Source organism: Halichoerus grypus, chromosome 8, assembly GCF_964656455.1.
Source record: "Halichoerus grypus chromosome 8, mHalGry1.hap1.1, whole genome shotgun sequence".
Lineage (NCBI taxonomy): Eukaryota > Metazoa > Chordata > Mammalia > Carnivora > Phocidae > Halichoerus > Halichoerus grypus.
The window spans coordinates 50091742-50104157 of NC_135719.1; positions in this window are offsets into that span (position 1 = coordinate 50091742).

A 12416-nucleotide genomic window follows, 5' to 3' on the forward strand; every position below is an offset into this window, starting at 1 on the left:
TTTTTTTTTTTTTTTTATTAGAGAGAGTACAAGCAGGGGGAGCGGCAGGTAGAGGGAGAGGGAGAAGCAGGCTCCCCACACAGCAGGGAGTTTATAGGCCCTTCTTAAGAGACCTTGATACATGAAATGCTCATCGCCAGTTTCAGGTGGCTGGAATCTAATGAAGTCTGAGATCCCTAGTGTATGCTCTCATCAACAGATATTTTATTTTTTATTTATTTATTTATTTATTTATTAAGATTTTATTTATTTATTTATTTGAGAGAGAGAGAATGAGAGAGAGAAAGCACATGAGAGGGGGGACGGTCAGAGGGAGAAGCAGACTCCGTGACAAGCAGGGAGCCTGATGCGGGACTCGATCCAGGGACTCCAAGATCATGACCTGAGCCGAAGGCAGTCGCTTAACCAACTGAGCCACCCAGGCGCCCCTATCAACAGATATTTTAGTGAGCACTCTCTTGAGTAGCCAGCACTATCAGGTGCCGAGGATGCAAAGACGGATTGGCCCCTCTCTGTCCCCGTGGAGCACGTACTTAACCAACTTCTGCCTTCAGCCCCTCTGCTGCAGGCCATGAATGATGCTGGCCATCTCTTCTAGTGCCTGAGCTTGGCTTGGCCAGGGAGGCACAGAGGCTAGACAGCTAGAAGCAAAGACAAAACCATTCGTTAGGGACTGTCGAGTGAGGAGACCAGCTAGAAATGGGTCGTTGCTGTAAGCACTCCCACCCTGCTGGTCCTGCTGCCCTTGGAAGTTAGATGTGACTGCTGTGTCTGCTACGGCCAGAATGATCTCTCCTCTCCCCTTGTGTGACTCACTCCAGCTTCAGAGCCCTAGGTGGGGTCGCTAATCCCAAGGGCTGCATCTATGCCCTGAGTGCCAGGGAGGCGGGAGAAAGGAGAGGCTGGCCTTCTGTATGGGACACTACCTCTCTCTCAGCAAGACTCATGTGGTGGGAACTCCCCTGATTCGTAAGAGGGTTCCAATGACTAATGTCCACTATGTTAATAATATACTTAGATGAATTTGTGCTTAATCATGACAGCATCTATACACACAAGTGAAAAGTAGAGGCACGTATATTTATAAGAGGTATTATCTAGTCCCATCTCCTGCTGGATCAGCAAACTTTTCTCACAAAAGGTCCAGATAGTACATTTTCCAGCTTTGTGTCTCTGTTGCGGCTATTCAGCTCTGCTCTTGTTGAATAGAGGCAGCCATGACACGATGTAAATGAGTGAGTGTGGTTGCATTCCAGTAAGACTTTTTTTATGGGCACAAATCTGAATGTCACTTAATTTTATATGTCATGAAATATTATTGTTTGGATTTTTTCCAACCATTTGAAAATAGAAAAACTATTCTCAAAAGCCAAAACCAAAACCAAAAAAACAAAAACAAAAAGACCCCAACAACCCATTCTTGGCTTGAGGGTTGTATGAAATCAAGTATCAGGAAGAATTTGGCCTGTGGGCCATTTGCCGGCCCCTGATCTGTAGGAATGATTCATAACCTTTTTGGAGGGTCTCGGACCTCTTTGAGAATCTGATGAAAGGTAGGGAATGGATCCTTTTCCTTTTCCGAAAGGAAAAAAGGCGCTCACATGATACTTTGCGTGTGACTTCAGGACTTCATGGATTTGCTAAGGAGTCAGTGGAGGCCAGGTTTATAACTCTCGTCTGCAAATAATGCTGCCTGCGCGTTTGGGCTTCCTGTTCTTTCAGTAACTCCTCAGAGCCCTGGGCTTCACAGCTTTGTTTGGAAGCCGCTACCTTCTTAAATCGTAACATATACTCAAGACGCTTTCTCAGCGCTACCACAAAGCAACTGCTTTGTTACCCAAACTGCAGATGTCTCCAGCAGGATGCAATTAGCTGTAAATGGGTGAGGACTGTTTTTTAGGAAAGAGAAGGATTGCTATAAAAGCCGCATTGCATTGATAGCCCAGTTAGTGCCCCTTGTGTGTTAATACGGTGGCAGAAGGGCACCTGGGTGGCTCAGTCGTTAGGCGTCTGCCTTCGGCTCAGGTCATGATCCCAGGGTCCTGGGATCGAGTCCCACATCGGGCTCCCTGCTCGGCAGGAGGCCTGCTTCTCCCTCTCCCACTCCCCCTGCTTGTGTTCCTGCTCTCGCTATATCTCTCTCTGTCAAATAAATAAATAAAATCTTTAAAAAAAAAAAAAATACGGTGGCAGAAAACAAGCCAGTGAACTAAGGGTTGAAACACATCACTGATGCATTACTACTGGAGACGCTATTTTTTTAAAGCTGCCGGTGGGTCCTGAATATTTGTTATGTTATTCCTTAAATATTTGTTGTATATATGAAATATTTTACAAATGATTTTTTTAAAATCCCCTGGATTTCGCCTGGCCCATAGCTTGTCCCTGACTCAGGTTAGACTGCCTATCTGGCAGAGGCGGACTCAGTCCCTGCGTGAACTTATTTGGGCCAGATGTGCTAGGGGAAGGGGTAGCAGTTGCTGTACGGGCTGTGAGGTTCTCTTTGAGTACTATTATTATCACACAGACCTTTGCCCCTCGCAAAGGAGGTGGTTCAGAGCACAGACCCAGGTGCCAACATGCCACCTTGCTCTAATCCTGGTCTTAGCCCCTTGGGTAGCTGTGTGACCTTGGGCAAGTTACCTAACCTCTCTGTAACTTAGTTCCCTCATCTGTAAAGTGAGGTATTTGATAGCGCTGCTAAGAGGATTAAGAGGGAGTGCTGAATACAATGCCTGGAACATATTAAATGCTTCACTTTAGTGTATGTTAAGTAAAAATAGAGGAGAGGGCCCCTTGGTGCTAAGTTACTTGATGGGTGCAAGTTTTCCTCGCCAGCTGGGTGCAATCACCTGGGGAGCACTAGGTGGCAGCAAAGCATGACTCCTTAGTGTCAGCTTTCAGGTTTCCAGAGGGTCAGCCAGGAGCAAGACAGAGCACTGCCTGCTGAGCGTCACCTGCGGAGGGACCTGCGGAGGGACCCCTTTCCCCACCCAGGGCACCCTTGCCACCCCTCTAACCCGGCTGCGCTAAATGCCACACCACACTGGGCACTTTGCCTTTGTTCTGACTGGGGTGATTATCATGGAAGACTTTCTTAGATGTGGAATTACTTTGCCAGAGGTGAGGAATAGTTTTGAGGGTTTTGATGTATATTGCTGAATTGCCCTCTGAAGAAATTGTACTGATCGACATCCTACCGAGAATGGGGGTTTGTGTCTCGGCCCCACACTAATCCTGGGTATTTTTACTTTATTTATTTTCGGGGAGGGTATTGTTAGTTAAAAAAGATCTTTGCCCAAGGTGGAAGATTTTAAAATGCTACTTTTTTTTCATTCACATTATTTGCTAAGATTAAACATGGGAAAATATTTCTATTGGGATTTTTTTTAAATCCCCTGTTTATATCCTTTGCCCATTTTTCTATTGACATGTTCACTTTTACTTTATTTTTATTTTTAAAAATTTTATGTATTTGAGAGAGAGAGAGCAGGAGCAGGGAAAGGGGCAGAGGGAGAAGGAGACTCCCCACTGACCAGGGAGCCCCAAGCGGAGCTCGGTCCCAGGAGGAGCTCAATCCCAGGAGCCTGAGATCATAACCTGAGCTGAAGGCAGATGCTTAACCGACTGAGCCACCCAGGTGCCCCTGAGATGTTCACTTAAAACAAACAAACGAAAAAACTATACAGTATGGGTTTTAGCATTTTCTGTCATATATACTGCAAATATGTTTCCCAGTTTTTCGGTTGCATAGGAATGTTTAATTAATGTCTACTAACTAACATAAACTAAATTAACATGTTAATAAATAACATGAACTACTTAGTTTTTGAATGGGTAATACCTTCAGGTGGTTTAAAGATCAAAAAGCATAGCCTAAAGTATGTGGTGAAAAGACTCCGTCCCAATCCTGTCCACCTGGTTCTCACCCTTCCCCAACAGGTTTCATGATTAATAATTTCTTATTGCTCCAGAGAGTTTTTATGCCTGTAACAGCCAATACAAATATATATATATACCCTTTTTGGCACAATTTTTAGCATACATCTTGCCAGACCACGCTGTTCTATGCTTTGCTTTATGTTTTTTCTACTTAACAGTGTGTCTTTGAGATATTCTCATAACAATCTACAAAGAACTTCCTCATTATTTTTCACAGTGTTACAGTGTTCCATTGTATGTATCATATTTTTTTTTTAAGATTTTATTTATTTTTTGACAGAAAGAGAGAGAGAGACAGCGAGAGAGGGAACACAAGCAGGGCGAGTGGGAGAGGAAGAAGCAGGCTTCCCGCTGAGCAGGGACCCAGACATGGGGCTCGATCTCAGGACCCTGGGATCATGACCTGAGCCGAAGGCAGACACTTAACGACTGAGCCACCCAGGTGCCCCATATGTATCATATTTTATTTAACAAGCCTCCTATTGATAGACATTTAGATTATTTCTGTTATCTTGATATTACAGACCAGGCTATAATGAGCAACCATTTATATACCTCATATCATACATTTACAAGTGGATCTCTAGGATAAATTTTGAAAACGGGATTGTTGGATAAAGGATCTATGCATTTACATTGTATAGATACTGACAAATTGCCGTCAGTAGCGATTGCGCCAGTTTGCACTCCTACCATCAATGGATGAAAGTCCCCATTGCACTGCAGCCAAATAGAGCATTATCAAACTTTTAGATTTTTGTTAAACTGATAGGTGAAAAATTTTATCTCAGTGGAATTTTAGTTAGTATTTTCCTCAAGATGAGTGAGGTTAAGCATCATTTTTATATGGGTTACAGACATTTGTATTTCTTTAATGTGAACCATTCATATCATTTGTCCATTTTTCTAGTTAGTCTTTTTCTTAATGATTTGTAGGAGATCTTTACATATTAGAGTAGTGATATGTGTTGCAAGTTTTTTTTTTTCCAGTTTGTCACTTGTTTTTGATTTTTCTCATTTTTTATTGCCATGAATATTTTTCTTTTTTTTAGTGTTTTTTTTTTTTCATGTGTTTCTTGTTTTATTTTTATGTGATTGAATTTATCAATCTTTAATTTTATGTGTCCTGGATTTTTTGGTCATAATTAGAAAGATTGTCTCCTCCCCAAGGTTATAAAACATTTTTCCTATGTTCGTTTTTAATACTTTAATGATTTTATTTTTTACTATTTCAACCTTTGAGCCATTTGGAATTTATACTGGTATCCATGAGGAATGGACCCAACTCTCTTTTTATCCACATGGCTAATTATTGTCTTGACATCCTTTGTTGAATGGTCCATCTTATCCATGGCCATTATTTTCAAATCTTACTTTATGAACCATATGGTCATATATTTTTTAAGATTTTATCTATTTATTTGAGAGAGAGAGAGAGACCGAGAGAGAGCATGATGGAGGGGGGAGGGGCAGAGACAGAAGGAGAAGCAGGCTCCCCGCTGAGCCGGGAGCCTGATGCGAGGTGATCCCAGGACCTTGGGATCATGACCTGAGCCGAAGGCACAGGGATCATGCACGCAGAGCAACAGATTGAGCCACCCACGCACCCCTGGTCACATTATTTTTTATAAGGAGAAATGTAAAACTTAATGTCTAACAATAGGTAAAGTATTAACTAATTAATACTACATTCATTTAATGGATTCAATGTTTTCAAAGACTTGTTAATTCTTTTGGAGAATTCTCAAGATAAGAGATAAAAGCAAAATATAAAATAATTTATGCCAAACGATCCCAATTAAAAACAAAAGAGTGCATTTACATATAAAAATGGCTAAAAGCAAATATATTAAAAATTTAAGAGTAGTTATCTCTGCCTTTAAAAAAGTTTATTTGCAATGAATATGTTTTCTTTTAATAATATGATAACCCCTAATAAATGTTACTAAACATGCACACACACATCTTATGCCATATGTGTCCTTCATAAAGCCATTTTAAAAAGTCTATTTTTAAGGTGGGAGATAAATAGAGTAAAATGTTATTTTCCCCCTTGGGGAAGTTTCCTTTGATTCTATCCAAACTCCTAGGGCCTAGTACTGTATCACACTGCTCCTATTCTTGGTTATCCTGAGTCTGTTTTTTTATTTCCTATCTTCTTAGGTGCCCCCTAAGTCTCCCACGCTCATGGTACAGTGTTTTCTTGGTGAATTACTTCAGGCTCACCTTGGTCATAATGAAGGGATTCAGCTTCACACAGGGTTTCAGCCTTTGGCATTTCACATAAAGAATGTCCATTGGATGATGGGTCAGGCCTGACCTTTAATCCTGGCTCTGCCCAGACAAGTATGAACTGGGGTAAAAGTCACTTCCCTTGCTTTGGGTTTCCTTCTTCCTTCTATAAAATGAAGGTGTTAGTGGGCGCCTGGGTGGCTCAGTTGGTTAAGCGACTGCCTTCGGCTCAGGTCAGGATCCCGGGGTCCTGGGATCGAGTCCCACATCGGTCTCCCTCTCAGCAGGAAGCCTGCTTCTCTCTCTGCCTCTGCCTGCCACTCCCCCTGCTTGTGCTCTTTCTCTCTGTTAAATAAAGAAATAAAGAAAATCTGAAAGAAAAAAAAAATGAAGGTGTTAGATACTCTCTAAGTTTCCTTCCGGTTTAAATTTCTACCTATTAGAAGCCACTATGGATTCTGGCTCTCTGAGGCTTCCAAGGATTCATTAACATCCTTAACAACCACAGGAGTGATTAATATTGAGCCTGGTCCACAGTTGTGAATCTGTTGATTTAGACAGAATTGAGAATGATTTATAACCCAGTAGCAAAGCTTATTAGTTGTCGTTGTTTTTAAGGAATGTATGCTTCTTCGGTGGTGGTGGTGGTGTGGCGGATGATGTTATTGCTGTTTTGATTTAACTAATTAAGCTTAACTGGGTCACATCAGCTGAGTTTCCTTGTCACTGGATTCCTGAGGCTGTCATATCAGTGTCCCGTGGCTACGTCAAGGTGAGGTCTGTTCAGATGAGTCAGAATATACAATGAATACATACACCAAGCTCAAGGTTGCCTTGCAGGGTGAAACTTTATTGCTGGACTTTCATTTCCCCAAGTGAAATACATGGCTACCATCGGGGACCATGGGGGCTGATTTTATGTTAATCTAATTCTACTACTTGATTTTATAGGTAAGAAAATGGTGGGCAGGTGTTGAGTAACCTATCCACATTCACACAGCATGGAAAACTCAGAGCCAGGAATATGGGGTTAGGATATATGGAAAGAGGTCTGGATTCCAAATGAGCATTTGCCAATTATCAGCATGATTTGGGCAAGTCATTTCTCTGTGTTGATTAAAGTGAATTAAAAGAATAAAATGTGAAACTTTCTAGATTACTTAATTATTTTATAGATTAAAATAGGGGCTAAGTAGATTGACAGAGAACCCCCTGGTTAAAAAAAAAAAAAAGGACATAATAGGACATAAAAATCAAGATATGATTCAACTCACTCTGTCATTTTCATCAATTTCTGAAAGATATTTACATCCTAATAGGTCTTCACATTAGTGATATTTAATATTCTTAGCAGTATTTTTTCCTCTTCGCAAGGTTTAGTAAAACAATTTAAGCCCTTTAATGAATGCTGTTGTTGAGCAGAAACGAGGCTGAGGAAGCAAGACTGAGCTCTAAGAACCTCAGTGCACATTAATAGGTCTACAAGCTTAATGAGCATTAATGGGCACTAAACCTGATATTTATTAATTCTTTTCTGGAATGAAGAGGCCTCCACAGATACAAGCTTACATCCTCAGAGCAACCTCTGTTCTACATATTTTGTTTTATTAATTAATTACTAGTTTTCTTTAATCACAAGAGTAATATAGAAGCACAGCAAAAACATTCAAAAAGTATAAAATGAAAACTAGAAGTGTCCTTTTCTGCCCACTCCCCAAAGACAACCAGCTTCAACAATTTTTACTTTTAGTTTTTCTGCTAATTACCATAATAAATGTTATGTTTTACTTCCCCCAACGTTTGGTTTTGAAAAATCTCAAACTTACAGAGAAGTTGCAAGAATTCATCTAGATTTATCAGCTGCTAATAGCTTGCCATGGTTAGCTTTCTCATACTCTACAATATACATTCTCCTTTTTGCTGAACCATTTGAGGAACAGCTGTAGACATTGTGCCATTTCTCCTCCAAATACTCCAACATACATGCCCCAAGAATAAGGACATCCTCTTCCATAACCACAATATAATTCTCCCACGCAGAAAATGTAGCATTGGTTGATTACATAATGAAATGTCCATATTCAAATTTCCATAATTGTTTGATAATGTCCCTTTTAACTTCTTTTTTTAATCCAGGATCCACTCATGATCACACATTGCATAGAGTTGTCATCTCTTCGGTCGCCTTTAATGTAGAGAAGTCATGTTTTCTTTCGTGACAATGGTATTTTTAAAGAGTACAGGTCGGTTGTCCTGCAGAATGTCTCTTAATCTGGATTTGTCCGATTGTTTCCTCTTGACCAGATTCAGCATCCACATTTTTGGCAGGAATACTACATAGATGATGTTCTTTCCCAGCACAACACATGATGTCAGTTTGTCCCATTATTACTGATGCTCAGTTTAGACATTTTATTGAGGTGATATCTACCAGATTCCTTCATTGTAAAAGTACCCTTTTCTCTTTGTCAGTAATGAGTAGTCTGTGGCATGGTAGTTAGAAACCACGGGAATATCTTGTTTTCCAACCATCTTTCACTCAGCGGTTTTAATATCCAGTGATGAGTCTTGCCTGAACACTCATTGCTATGTGGTGGGAAAGTGGTGATTTTTCTAATTCCATCATGTCTTCTCCACTTATGAGTTGGCATTTTTCTTTAAAAAAATTGCTCTCCTGAGGCACTTGGGTGGCGGAGTTGGTTAGGCGACCAACTCTTGGTTTCGGCTCAGGTTGTGATTTCAGGGTCGTGAGATTGAGCCCTGCTTTGGGCTCCACACTCAGTGGGGTGTCTGCTTGAGATTCTCTCTCCCTCTGCCCTTCCCGCTTGTGCACGTGCTCTCTCTCTAAAATAAATAAATCTTTATAAATAAATAAATAAATAAATAAGTAAACAAATCATTGCTTTCCTTCCTATTCCTCTCCTTGTTTTAATTTTAATTTTTTTTTTATTTTTAATTTTTTTTTTTAAAGATTTTATTTATTTATTTGAGAGAGAGAATGAGAGAGAGAAAGCATGAGAGGGGGGAGGGTCAGAGGGAGAAGCAGACTCCCCGCTGAGCAGGGGACTCGATCCTGGGACTCCAGGATCATGACCTGAGCCGAAGGCAGTCGCTTAACCAACTGAGCCACCCAGGCGCCCTAATTTTAATTTTTAAAATAAATCTTATAGGGGCGCCTGGGTGGCTCAGTCATTAAGCGTCTGCCTTCGGCTCAGGTCATGATCCTAGGGTCCTGGGATCGAGCCCCGCATCAGGCTCCCTGCTCTGTGGGAGGGCTGCTTCTCCCTCTCCCCACTCACCCTGCTTATGTTCCCTCTCTCGCTGTGTCTCTCTCTGTCAAATAAATAAAATCTTAAAAAAAAATTTTTTTATAAATCTCTGTGAAGTAAATAGGGGTACCTTTTTTTTAAAAAAGTTTTTATTTTTAAGTAAATTCTATCCCCAATGTGGGGCTTGAACCCAGGACACTGATATCAAGAGATGTGTGCTCTACTGACTGAGCTAGCCAGGGGCCCCTTAATTTTAATCTTAATTTATTTATTTAATCAATTTTTTAAGAGGGGGAGGGGCAGACAGAGATGGAGAGAGAGAATCCTAAACAGATTCCACGCCCCGTGTAGAGCCCGACTCGGGGCTTGATCTCACAACCCTGAGATCATGACCTGAGCTGAAACCAAGAGTTGGACGCTTAACCAACTGAGCCATCCAGGTGCTCCTTAATTTTAATTTTAATTTTTTTATTTATTTTTTTTTCTTTTAAGATTTTATTTATTTATTTGACAGAGAGAGACACAGTGAGAGAGGGAACACAGCACGGGGAGTGGGAAAGGGAGAAGCAGGCTTCCCGTGGAGCAGGGAGCCCGATGTGGGGCTCGATCCCAGGACCTGGGATCATGACCTGAGCTGAAGGCAGGTGCCCAACGACTGAGCCACCCAGGCGCCCCTAATTTTTATTTTTAAATATCAGATTAGAACATATGGATTCTTGGGGCACCTGGGTGGCTCAGTCGTTAAACGCCTGCCCTCGGCTCAGGCATGATCCCAGGGTCCTGGGATCGAGCCCCGCATCGGGCTCCCTGCTCGGCAGGGAGCCTGCTTCTCCCTCTCCCACTCCCCCTGCTTGTGTTCCCTCTCTCACTGTGTCTCTCTCTGTCAAATAAATAAATAAAATCTTAAAAAAAAAAAAGAATATATGGATTCTTTTTAAATTTTTCAATATATTATATCAACATATTAAAACCTATTCCTATCATTATTTATTTCAATATTCAAATTATTCCAAATCTGGTCAGTGGGAGCCCCTTCAAGCTGGCTCCCTTGTCCCCAACACATTAGTTACCATCCATTTTTGAGCACTTCCTTACTTTCTAGCACAAGATGTTCTAGGTTGTAGAACATCCTGTCCTTTCCCTGACTTTTGCTCTCATCCTTGCACTCTCCCTGCCCCATCCTTGGTATCAGCCATTTCCTTTAGGGGCTTCCATTATCATTAAAAATAATATAATATAAGCTAGAGCAAATTCCTCTCCTTCTACCCCTTCTTCCCTTTCCGCTTCCCAAATTGTTAGCTATATACATTTTTTGTGTTGTCAAGATCTATAGCATTACATATTAATCGGCACATACAGTTAAACTAGTTCATTCTTTGCTTAAGCATTGTTTCTAAAAATTAAAAGCCAGTAAATGAGTTCTCTTTAGAAACAAATATGCATTGGGTGTCAACTTTTAGTGTAGATATGAATCTCCTAAGGGGCCTGTTAAAGATTCACATTCCTCAGCCCTACCCCCAGAAGTTCTGTATCATTTCATTTAAGGGGTCTGGTGATTCTAAGACATTATGAAGTAGTACTGGGTGGATAAAGAAGGAAATATAATCCCGTGTCATTAAAGTTTGGCAGCTTTATTGAGAATCCTTCAAGTGTCAGCCCCTAAAGAATTCTTTTGTTTTCTTTCTAGCTGTGTTCCATTCTTCTGGGTCCCACTCAGCTCGAGCTATTTCTTGTATCTCACCTCATCCACTTTCTTGGACCCTTTAAACTTTTTTTTTTTTTTTTACATTTTCCAGAGTAATTCTTTTTTCATCTCCAATGCATGTGGTAAGATTGCTGAGCCATTTTGCAAAAAAAGGCTTCATTTTGCTCTCCCATTCACAGTTTGGTTTGATAAATGAGGAATCTGTTAGTCTCCTTTGTATTCTTGAGGCAAGATGCTTTTCTCCTCTGAATTCTTTTAGGATTTTTTCTTTATTCTTACGGTTCTAAAATTTCATCCTGATTTGCCTTGGTATAGATATTTTTTTTCATTAACCCTACTTGGCCTTTGGTGGGTTCCTTTATTTTTTTTTTAAGATTTTATTTATTTATTTGACAGAGGGAGACACAGCGAGAGAGGGAACACAAGCAGGGGGAGTGGGAGAGGGAGAAGCAGGCTTCCTGCAGAGCAGGGAGCCCGATGGCGGGGCTCGATCCCAGGACCCTGGGATCATGACCTGAACCGAAGGCAGACGCTTAACGACTGAGCCACCCAGGCGCCCCTGGTGGGTTCCTTTAATCTGAAGATTTTTACCTTTTTTTTTAAAAAAAAAACCCAAAGATAATTTTCTTTTAGTATATCTTTTATTATTTCTTCCTTTTAATTCTCTCCTAATACTCATTTTAGAAAAATGTTGGACTCCCTAGATCTATTCTCTATGCCTCTGAACACTTCTTCATATTATCCATCTTTTTGTTCTTTTGTTTTGTTCTGGGAGACTTCTTTATTTTCCAGTTTACAAACTGTGCAAGTGGGTTGGATGTGTTGTTAGTCTAGCTTTCCTGTTGGGGACTGCGTGGGGAACACAAGGTTGGGGACAAACTGCCAAAAAAGGTTTTTTTTGTTTTTTTTGCTTTTACTCTGAGCATGGCACACCATGGTGTATTTCACTTCTAGATAAAACTATCCTTTTCTGCCCTCTGTCCCTCATGGAGGGCCAAAGTCACCTCTGCTCCACTTCTCCCGAGGGTCTCCACTGCCCTGTCAGGAGGCTTCCCTGGGTAGGTTTTTCTCTTTTTCACAGAGTTATTATTATTATTTTTTAAGATTTTATTTATTTATTTGTCAGAGAGAGAGAGCGCGCACACAAGCAGGGGGAACAGCAGGCAGAGGGAGAAGCAGGCTTCCCGCTGAGCAGGGAGCCCAATGTGGGGCTTAATCCTTGGACGCTGGGATCATGACCTGAGCCGATGGCAGACACTTAACCAACT